Below are 11640 nucleotides of genomic sequence, written 5' to 3'. Positions count from 1 at the left end.
CCTCTGCCCGAAGGCCCAGCGGACGCTCGCTTGGCAAAGCTGCTGGTTCCGGCGCCCTATGTGGTGTCGGAGAAGAAGGCCACGAAAAGGGCCACGGGGACTCGAAAGAGTGCCCGGCGCCAGGAGATGTCGGATTCGTCATTCGACGGTCCCGAAGCGCCTTCCTCTCGTGAAGACGAGGAGGAAGAAGAAGAGACCTCTCCCCCTCCAGTGGGAGGAGAGAAGAAAAGGAAGGCCGCCCTCTCCGAGGAGGCCGGAGGGTCCAAGAAGGGGAAAAACCTTCCTCCAGACTGCTCCACCGATGCCGCCGACGACGAAGAGGAGTGGCAGCCTAGGGCCAAGCCCCTGGCGAAATCATAAGTGTCCGGATACCGGGGTAATTCATAGTATTCGTTTTTCGCACAGCTTTTCCTTATGTCGAATATGTTTATGCAGCCCACCCAAGGACCGGCTCGACGCATCGTCGAGCGGCTCACTGGACCCGTCGGAGGTGAACTCGCTTCCGATGGCTTCATCCCCCGCCCTGCGGACGACATCGAAGTGTTGTCCCAACAGGTTCCAAGCCGGGAGGAGGTGGTCCTGGAGGCGCCGCAAGGCGACCTCCCGAACTCCAGGAGTAAAGGGGATGAAACCCCCCAGGGCTCCAAGTCCGGCTTAAGGCTGGACACAGCTCCGGAATCTTCAAGGGTTCCAGAGTCCGGCAGGCGACCTCCTTCCAAGAGGAGCAAGCCTACCATGCCGGTGACCTCCGTCCAACCGGAGGCGCCGGACAATATGTTGGAGGCGCTCCAAGGTGCCTCCATCAACGAGGGGCACAGCACTATTATGAGTGCGGTGATCCAGAAGGTTCAGTCCACCAAAAGCGGACTGACTGAAGCTTGTACAAGCCTTTTAACGGGCTTTGAGGTAAGTAAAGAATGTTCAAATAATGTTACCGCATAGACAGTAGCCCCTAATGCTCTGTTGGGTGTTCGGGAAGAAAAGCCGAATAGAGGATCAAAGAATTTGCAGGAGTCTAACAAAAGGAGTCAATATGTGTATGCAGGCTTCTCTGCTAGCGTCCGCCGCACTGACTGCGGAAGTGGACGTGCTGAAGCAGAGTCTCGAGAAGTCCGAGCAAGAGCTCGGGCGTGCCAAGAAGCAGCTCGAGGAGAAGGAAGGTAAGAAATACCCTGTTTGAATATGTATATAAAAAAGGTGCAATTGCAAAAAATGACAGGATTGACATGGCTATTGCAGGGGCCACGTCTGAGGTGGCGACCCTTAAGCAAGCGCCGCTCGAGGCCGAGAAGAGTGCGGCCGTGGAGCGCACCAAGCGGGAGAGGTATGAGGCTGAGGTTGGCAAGGTGCGGCAAGAGCTCCGAGTTCTCATGAAGAAACATGAGAGTTTGGAGCTTGACTCGAAGACGCGAGCGTCCGAGCTCGCGGCAGCTATAGAAAATGCCAAGTCTGCCAAGGCCGAGTCCCAGAAGACCCTCCAGGAGTTGGATGAGGTGAAGAAGATTGCGGCAGGTAAGGCATTCTTTATGCAAAGCAAACACATAAACGTGAGTTACCTGTTACTTACCCGAATCCGGAGCTCTCCAGGAGCGTTCGCAGATCTTCCCCGGAGTGTATCTGATGCCGCCGCATTCTATCGAGCCGAGGAGGGCAGCTCGACAGAGAAGGTGTTCTAGTCTCAGTACGCTAAGGCCGGACACCCCGTGCCCCTGAGCGACCAGCTGAAGCAACTGGTCGAGCTCCACAAGGCGGCCGAACAGGCCATGAAGGTCCTCCTAGTTCGGCTGTGGCCTGGAGAGGCTCTGCCTGGGAGCTATTTCGGGCTGGTGCGGCGGCTAGTTGATGCTTGTCCGAGGCTTGAAGACATCAAGCGCTCCATCTGCATTGAAGGTGCCCGTAGGGCCCTTGCCCGTGCTAAGGTGCACTGGGGCAAGCTGGATGCGGAGAAGCTTGTGAAGGATGGGCCACCGCCAGGGAAAGAGCATCGCAACCCCGAGAATCATTATAAGGATGTTCTGAAGGGTGCCCGCCTTGTTGCGGATGAATGTACCAAGGATGTATTTTTTGAGTAAAACCCGCTCGTGTTATCCTGTGCGCCGAAAACTTGTTCATATGCGCTAAGCAATGCTGCTTGAATTTAAAATATTACCTTCTGTGCGGCTGTTTATCAATACTGAGAGATGGCGAGTCGTCGGCTTCTGCCCCCATGCCGCTATTGCTGGGGTGTTCGGGGATAAACTTGGGCGCTCTTTTTCCCATATTTGGGTCCTTCGAGGGAGGCGCTCAACCCAACGAACAAGGCAATCGGACTATAATGCGTGAACACTCTCACTTAGCCATAGAATTCTATATTTTTAAATTTCGGCGAAGCCCCTAGTATTCGGAAGACCGATTTCGGGGCGCTATCCACGCCTTGGCCGGACAGAGCCGACTCCTCGCCCGAAGCGGCATAAGTCTTTAGGGACTCGAAAAAACCTCTCGAACAGCGACCAGCTCTCGCTTCATCATGACAGTCAGTTTTAGCTTTCTCCACTGAGGTGCTCGGCCCAGCTCAACTGGGCACAATTGCAGTGGTTCTCCTAGTGCTACCTTAGCCGATATAGCGGAACGTAAGGCACCAAAACATAGGAGCCGGGCAAACCCAACTATTGACCCAAGACATGATTCGGAGCCGATGCATATAATGCTATAAGTTCGGGGTGCCGCACTTGTTAAAGTGTTCGGACTTCTCACACCATGTTGAGGGGTACTGAAGCCCCTGGCGTATTTTGGTCGTACCAAAGTGTACGGGTGCAACATGTCATTAAGGAACATATGTATATATTAAAAAAAGGTAATGCAAAAAATAGACAAAAGCTATGCATTAAAAATAGCTGCGATCAAAGCAGAACGATACAAGTGATGCGATAAACGAAAAGTTGGACTATTTAACATGTTTGCTTCAGGGGCAAGCTGCGGGATAGTATGCGAAACAGGTATACTGCTCGTGATATAGACCACCTGGGATTTCCGTAATGCGGCGTGGCTTGTCTGCTTCCCTGGTCCTTGCATCATTTGTGCGGCAATTGAACTGCCGAACAAGCCTTCCGAAGAGTAGAGTCCTGGAAGTAAGAGAAAAGTATAAATAAAGTCGGCAGCCCCTGGTGCGGTTTAAGCCGTGTTTTTGGGTGTGCCGTGATGGTGCCCCTCCCCCTATGCCCATGGTATTTCTAGGGTGTAGTTATGTACGCGAAGTACTGGCATCGCCTTTTTGCGGGGGTTGGGGTTGGGGCCGCATTGCTACGCCTGCTCGGAACGTGCCAGGCGGTCTTGTTGTAGGTTACTCCGGGTGCGCTTGACTGTGTCCGGACGTTTGATGGCCGGACTGGAGAACTTCCTGGAGAGGCTGCTTTGTACTTCCGCTGCAAGGGCTGCCATGTGCTCCTCCGTTCGGAGGGAGCATTCCGTGTTTCCATTGACCGTAATTACTCCTCGAGGGCCTGGCATCTTGAGCTTAAGGTATGCGTAGTGCGGGACCGCATTGAACTTGGCGAATGCGGTTCGCTCGAGCAGTGCATGGTAGCCACCGCGGAACGGGACTATGTTGAAGATTAACTCCTCGCTTCGGAAATTATCCGGAGATCCAAATGAAGGAAATATGCCCTAGAGGCAATAATAAAGTTATTATTTATTTCCTTATGATCATGATAAATGTTTATTATTCATGCTAGAATTGTATTAACCGGAAACATAATACATGTGTGAATACATAGACAAACAAAGTGTCACTAGTATGCCTCTACTTGACTAGCTCGTTAATCAAAGATGGTTATGTTTCCTGACCATGAACAATGAGTTGTTATTTGATTAACGAGGTCACATCATTAGTTGAATGATCTGATTGACATGACCCATTCCATTAGCTTAGCACCCGATCGTTTAGTATGTTGCTATTGCTTTCTTCATGACTTATACATGTTCCTATGACTATGAGATTATGCAACTCCCGTTTGCCGGAGGAACACTTTGGGTGCTACCAAACGTCACAACATAACTGGGTGATTATAAAGGAGCATTACAGGTGTCTCCAAAGGTAGATGTTGGGTTGGCGTATTTCGAGATTAGGATTTGTCACTCCGATTGTCGGAGAGGTATCTCTGGGCCCTCTCGGTAATACACATCACATAAGCCTTGCAAGCATTACAACTAATATGTTAGTTGTGAGATGATGTATTACGGAACGAGTAAAGAGACTTGCCGGTAACTAGATTGAACTAGGTATTGGATACCGACGATCGAATCTCGGGCAAGTAACATACCGATGACAAAGGGAACAACGTATGTTGTTATGCGATCTGACCGATAAAGATCTTCGTGGAATATGTAGGAGCCAATATGGGCATCCAGGTCCCGCTATTGGTTATTGACCGGAGACGTGTCTCGGTCATGTCTACATTGTTCTCGAACCCGTAGGGTCCGCACGCTTAAGGTTACGATGACAGTTATATTATGATTTTATGCATTTTGATGTACCGAAGGTTGTTCGGAGTCCCGGATGTGATCACGGACATGACGAGGAGTCTCGAAATGGTCGAGACATAAAGATTGATATATTGGAAGCCTATTTTTGGACATCGGAAGTGTTCCGGGTGAAATTGGGATTTTACCGGAGTACCGGGAGGTTACCGGAACCCCCCGGGAGACATATGGGCCTTAATGGGCCTTAGTGGAAAGGTGAAAGGGCTGCCCACAAGGGCTGTGCGCCTCCCCCCCTTCCCTAGTCCTATTAGGACTAGGAGAAGGTGGCCGGCCCCCCTCTCTCTCTTTCCCCCTCGGGGAATCCTAGTTGGAATAGGATTGGGGGGAGTCCTACTCCCGGAAGGAGTAGGACTCCTCCTGCGCCCTCCTCCTATGCCGGTGCCCCCCTCCCCCTTGGCTCCTTTATATACTGAGGCAGAGGCACCCCAGAAACACACAAGTCGATCCACGTGATCTATTCCTTAGCCGTGTACAGTGCCCCCTGCCACCATATTCCTCGATAATACTGTAGCGGAGTTTAGGCGAAGCCCTGCTGCTGTAGTTCATCAAGATCGTCACCATGCCGTCGTGCTAACGGAACTCTTCCCCGACACTTTGCTGGATCGGAGTCCGGGGATCGTCATCGAGCTGAACGTGTGCTCGAACTCGGAGGTGCCGTAGTTTCGGTGCTTGATCGGTTGGATCGTGAAGACGTACGACTACTTCCTCTACGTCGTGTTAGCGCTTGCGCAATCGATCTGCGTTGGGTACGTAGACAACACTCTCCCCTCTCGTTGCTATGCATCACATGATCTTCCGTGTGCGTAGGAAATTTTTTGAAATTACTACGAAACCCAACAGTGGCATCCGAGCCTAGGTTATTTATGTTGATGTTATATGCACGAGTAGAACACAAGTGAGTTGTGGAAGATACAAGTCATATTGCCTACCAGCATGTCATACTTTGGTTCGGCGGTATTGTTGGACGAGACGACCCGGACCAACCTTACGCGTACGCTTACGCGAGACCGGTTCCCTCGACGTGCTTTGCACATAGATGGCTTGCGGGCGACTGTCTCTCCAACTTTAGTTGAACCGAGTGTGGCTACGCCCGGTCCTTGCGAAGGTTAAAACGGAGTCTATTTGACAAACTATCATTGTGGTTTTGATGCGTAGGTGAGATTGGTTCTTACTTAAGCCCGTAGCAGCCACGTAAAACTTGCAACAACAAAGTAGAGGACGTCTAACTTGTTTTTGCAGGGCATGTTGTGATATGATATGGTCAAGGCATGATGCTGAATTTTATTGTATGAGATGATCATGTTTTGTAACCGAGTTATCGGCAACTGGCAGGAGCCATATGGTTGTCGCTTTATTGTATGCAGTGCAATCGCGATGTAATGCTTTACTTTATTACTAAACGGTAGTCATAGTCGTGGAAGCATAAGATTGGCGAGACGACAATGATGCTACGATGGAGATCAAGGTGTCGCGCCGGTGACGATGGTGATCATGACGGTGCTTCGGAGATGGAGATCACAAGCACAAGATGATGATGGCCATATCATATCACTTATATTGATTGCATGTGATGTTTATCTTTTATGCATCTTATCTTGCTTTGATTGACGGTAGCATTATAAGATGATCTCTCACTAAATTATCAAGAAGTGTTCTCCCTGAGTATGCATCGTTGCGAAAGTTCGTCGTGCCCAGACACCACGTGATGATCGGGTGTGATAAGCTCTACGTCCATCTACAACGGGTGCAAGCCAGTTTTGCACACGCAGAATACTCAAGTTAAACTTGACGAGCCTAGCATATGCAGATATGGCCTCGGAACACAGAGACCGAAAGGTCGAGCGTGAATCATATAGTAGATATGATCAACATAAGTGATGTTCACCGTTGAAAGCTACTACATTTCACGTGACGATCGGTTATGGTTTAGTTGATTTGGATCACGTAATCACTTAGAAGATTAGAGGGATGTCTATCTAAGTGGGAGTTCTTTAAGTAATATGATTAATTGAACTTAAATTTATCATGAACTTAGTCCCTGATAGTATCTTGCTTGTTTATGTTGATTGTAGATAGATGGCTCGTGCTGTTGTTCCGTTGAATTTTAATGCGTTCCTTGAGAAAGCAAAGTTGAAAGATGATGGTAGCAATTACACGGACTGGGTCCGTAACTTGAGGATTATCCTCATTGCTGCTCAGAAGAATTACGTCCTGGAAGCACCGCTGGGTGCCAGGCCTGCTGCTGGAGCAACACCAGATGTTATGAACGTCTGGCAGAGCAAAGCTGATGACTACTCGATAGTTCAGTGTGCCATGCTTTACGGCTTAGAATCGGGACTTCAACGACGTTTTGAACGTCATGGAGCATATGAGATGTTCCAGGAGTTGAAGTTAATATTTCAAGCAAATGCCCGGATTGAGAGATATGAAGTCTCCAATAAGTTCTATAGCTGCAAGATGGAGGAGAACAGTTCTGTCAGTGAGCATATACTCAAAATGTCTGGGTATAATAATCACTTGATTCAATTGGGAGTTAATCTTCCGGATGATTGCGTCATTGACAGAATTCTCCAATCACTGCCACCAAGCTACAAGAGCTTCGTGATGAACTATAATATGCAAGGGATGAACAAGACTATTCCCGAGCTCTTCGCAATGCTGAAAGCTGCGGAGGTAGAAATCAAGAAGGAGCATCAAGTGTTGATGGTTAACAAGACCACTAGTTTCAAGAAAAAGGGCAAAGGGAAGAAGAAGGGGAACTTCAAAAAGAACAGCAAGCAAGTTGCTGCTCAAGAGAAGAAACCCAAATCTGGACCTAAGCCTGAAACTGAGTGCTTCTACTGCAAGCAGACTGGTCACTGGAAGCGGAACTGCCCCAAGTATTTGGCGGATAAGAAGGATGGCAAGGTGAACAAAGGTATATGTGATATACATGTTATTGATGTGTACCTTACTAGAGCTCGCAGTAGCACCTGGGTATTTGATACTGGTTCTGTTGCTAATATTTGCAACTCGAAACAGGGACTACGGATTAAGCGAAGATTGGCTAAGGACGAGGTGACGATGCGCGTGGGAAACGGTTCCAAAGTCGATGTGATCGCGGTCGGCACGCTACCTCTACATCTACCTTCGGGATTAATATTAGACCTAAATAATTGTTATTTGGTGCCAGCGTTGAGCATGAACATTATATCTGGATCTTGTTTAATGCGAGACGGTTATTCATTTAAATCAGAGAATAATGGTTGTTCTATTTATATGAGTAATATCTTTTATGGTCATGCACCCTTGAAGAGTGGTCTATTTATTGAATCTCGATAGTAGTAATACACATATTCATAATGTTGAAGCCAAAAGATGCAGAGTTGATAATGAAAGTGCAACTTATTTGTGGCACTGTCGTTTAGGTCATATCGGTGTAAAGCGCATGAAGAAACTCCATACTGATGGACTTTTGGAACCACTTGATTATGAATCACTTGGTACTTGCGAACCGTGCCTCATGGGCAAGATGACTAAAACACCGTTCTCCGGTACTATGGAGAGAGCAACAGATTTGTTGGAAATCATACATACAGATGTATGTGGTCCGATGAATGTTGAGGCTCGTGGCGGATATCATTATTTTCTCACCTTCACAGATGATTTAAGCAGATATGGGTATATCTACTTAATGAAGCATAAGTCTGAAACATTTGAAAATTTCAAAGAATTTCGGAGTGAAGCTGAAAATCATCATAACAAGAAAATAAAGTTTCTACGATTTGATCGTGGAGGAGAATATTTGAGTTAAGAGTTTGGTCTGCCATTTGAAAAACTGTGGAATAGTTTCGCAACTCACGCCACCCGGAACACCACAGCGTAATGGTGTGTCCGAACGTCGTAATCGTACTTTACTAGATATGGTGCGATCTATGATGTCTCTTATAGATTTACCGCTATCATTTTGGGGTTATGCTTCAGAGACAGCCGCATTCACGTTAAATAGGGCACCATCAAAATCCGTTGAGACGACACCTTATGAACTGTGGTTTGGCAAGAAACCAAAGTTGTCGTTTCTTAAAGTTTCGGGCTGCGATGCTTATGTGAAAAAGCTTCAACCTGATAAGCTCGAACCCAAATCGGAGAAATGTGTCTTCATAGGATACCCAAAGGAAACTGTTGGGTACACCTTCTATCACAGATCCGAAGGCAAGACATTCGTTGCTAAGAATGGATCCTTTCTAGAGAAGGAGTTTCTCTCGAAAGAAGTGAGTGGGAGGAAAGTAGAACTTGACGAGGTAACTGTACCTGCTCCCTTACTGGAAAGTAGTTCATCACAGAAAACTGTTTCAGTGACACCTACACCAGTTAGTGAGGAAGCTAATGATAATGATCATGAAACTTCAGATCAAGATACTGCTGAACCTCGTAGATCAACCAGAGTAAGATCCGCACCAGAGTGGTACTGTAACCCTGTTCTGGAAGTCATGCTGCTAGATCATGATGAACCTATGAACTATGAAGAAGCGATGGTGAGCCCAGATTCCACCAAGTGGCTTGAAGCCATGAAATCTGAGATGGGATCCATGTATGAGAACAAAGTATGGACTTTGGTTGACTTGCCCGATGATCGGCAAGCAATTGAGAATAAATGGATCTTTAAGAAGAAGACTAACGCTGATGGTAATGTTACTGTCTACAAAGCTCGACTTGTCGCAAAAGGTTTTCAGCAAGTTCAAGGGATTGACTACGATGAGACCTTCTCACCCATAGCGATGCTTAAGTCCGTCCGAATCATGTTAGCGATTGCCGCATTTTATGATTATGAAATTTGGCAGATGGATGTCAAAACTGCATTCCTGAATGGATTTCTGGAAGAAGAGTTGTATATGATGCAACCGGAAGGTTTTGTTGATCCAAAGGGAGCTAACAAAGTGTGCAAGCTCCAGCGATCCATTTATGGACTGGTGCAAGCCTCTCGGAGTTGGAATAAACGTTTTGATAGTGTCATCAAAGCATTTGGTTTTATACAGACTTTCGGAGAAGCCTGTATTTACAAGAAAGTAAGTGGGAGCTCTATAGCATTTCTGATATTATATGTGGATGACATATTGCTGATTGGAAATGATATAGAATTTCTGGATAGCATAAAGGGATACTTGAATAAGAGTTTTTCTATGAAAGACCTCGGTGAAGCTGCTTACATATTAGGCATTAAGAGCTATAGAGATAGATCAAGACGCTTAATTGGACTTTCACAAAGCACATACCTTGACAAAATTTTGAAGAAGTTCAAAATGGATCAAGCAAAGAAAGGGTTCTTGCCTGTGTTACAAGGTGTGAAGTTGAGTAAGACTCAATGCCCGACCACTGCAAAAGATAGAGAGAATATGAAAGATGTTCCCTATGCATCAGCCATAGGATCTATCATGTATGCAATGCTGTGTACCAGACCTGATGTGTGTCTTGCTATAAGTTTAGCAGGAAGGTACCAAAGTAATCCAGGAGTGGATCACTGGACAGCGGTCAAGAACATCCTAAAATACCAGAAAAGGACTAAGGATATGTTTCTCGTATATGGAGGTGACAAAGAGCTCACAGTAAAAGGTTATGTTGATGCAAGCTTTGACACTGATCCGAACGATTCTAAATCGCAAACCGGATACGTGTTTGCATTAAACGGTGGAGCTGTCAGTTGGTGCAGTTCTAAACAAAGCGTCGTAGCGGGATCTACATGTGAAGCGGAGTACATAGCTGCTTCGGAAGCAGCGAATGAAGGAGTCTGGATGAAGGAGTTCATATCCGATCTAGGTGTCATACCTAATGCATCGGGTCCAATGAAAATCTTTTGTGACAATACTGGTGCAATTGCCTTGGCAAAGGAATCCAGATTTCACAAAAGGACCAAACACATCAAGAGACGCTTCAACTCCATCCGGGATCTAGTCCAGGTGGGAGACATAGAGATTTGCAAGATACATACGGATCTGAATGTTGCAGACCCGTTGACTAAGCCTCTTCCACGAGCAAAACATGATCAACACCAAGGCTCCATGGGTGTTAGAATCATTACAATGTAATCTAGATTATTGACTATAGTGCAAGTGGGAGACTGAAGGAAATATGCCCTAGAGGCAATAATAAAGTTATTATTTATTTCCTTATGATCATGATAAATGTTTATTATTCATGCTAGAATTGTATTAACCGGAAACATAATACATGTGTGAATACATAGACAAACAAAGTGTCACTAGTATGCCTCTACTTGACTAGCTCATTAATCAAAGATGGTTATGTTTCCTGACCATGAACAATGAGTTGTTATTTGATTAACGAGGTCACATCATTAGTTGAATGATCTAATTGACATGACCCATTCCATTAGCTTAGCACCCGATCGTTTAGTATGTTGCTATTGCTTTCTTCATGACTTATACATGTTCCTATGACTATGAGATTATGCAACTCCCGTTTGCCGGAGGAACACTTTGGGTGCTACCAAACGTCACAACATAACTGGGTGATTATAAAGGAGCATTACAGGTGTCTCCAAAGGTAGATGTTGGGTTGGCGTATTTCGAGATTAGGATTTGTCACTCTGATTGTCGGAGAGGTATCTCTGGGCCCTCTCGGTAATACACATCACATAAGCCTTGCAAGCATTACAACTAATATGTTAGTTGTGAGATGATGTATTACGGAACGAGTAAAGAGACTTGCCGGTAACGAGATTGAACTAGGTATTGGATACCGACGATCGAATCTCGGGCAAGTAACATACCGATGACAAAGGGAACAACGTATGTTGTTATGCGGTCTGACCGATAAAGACCTTCGTAGAATATGTAGGAGCCAATATGGGCATCCAGGTCCCGCTATTGGTTATTGACCGGAGACGTGTCTCGGTCATGTCTACATTGTTCTCGAACCCGTAGGGTCCGCACGCTTAAGGTTACGATGACAGTTATATTATGATTTTATGCATTTTGATGTACCGAAGGTTGTTCGGAGTCCCGGATGTGATCACGGACATGACGAGGAGTCTCGAAATGGTCGAGACATAAAGATTGATATATTGGAAGCCTATGTTTGGACATCGGAAGTGTTCCGGGTGAAATTGGGATTTTACCGGAGTAC

This window comes from Triticum urartu, chromosome 4 (assembly GCF_003073215.2).
Source record: "Triticum urartu cultivar G1812 chromosome 4, Tu2.1, whole genome shotgun sequence".
Taxonomy (NCBI): Eukaryota; Viridiplantae; Streptophyta; class Magnoliopsida; order Poales; family Poaceae; genus Triticum; species Triticum urartu.
The sequence above is the reverse complement of the archived record's forward strand: the minus strand, read 5'-3'. Positions refer to the sequence as shown.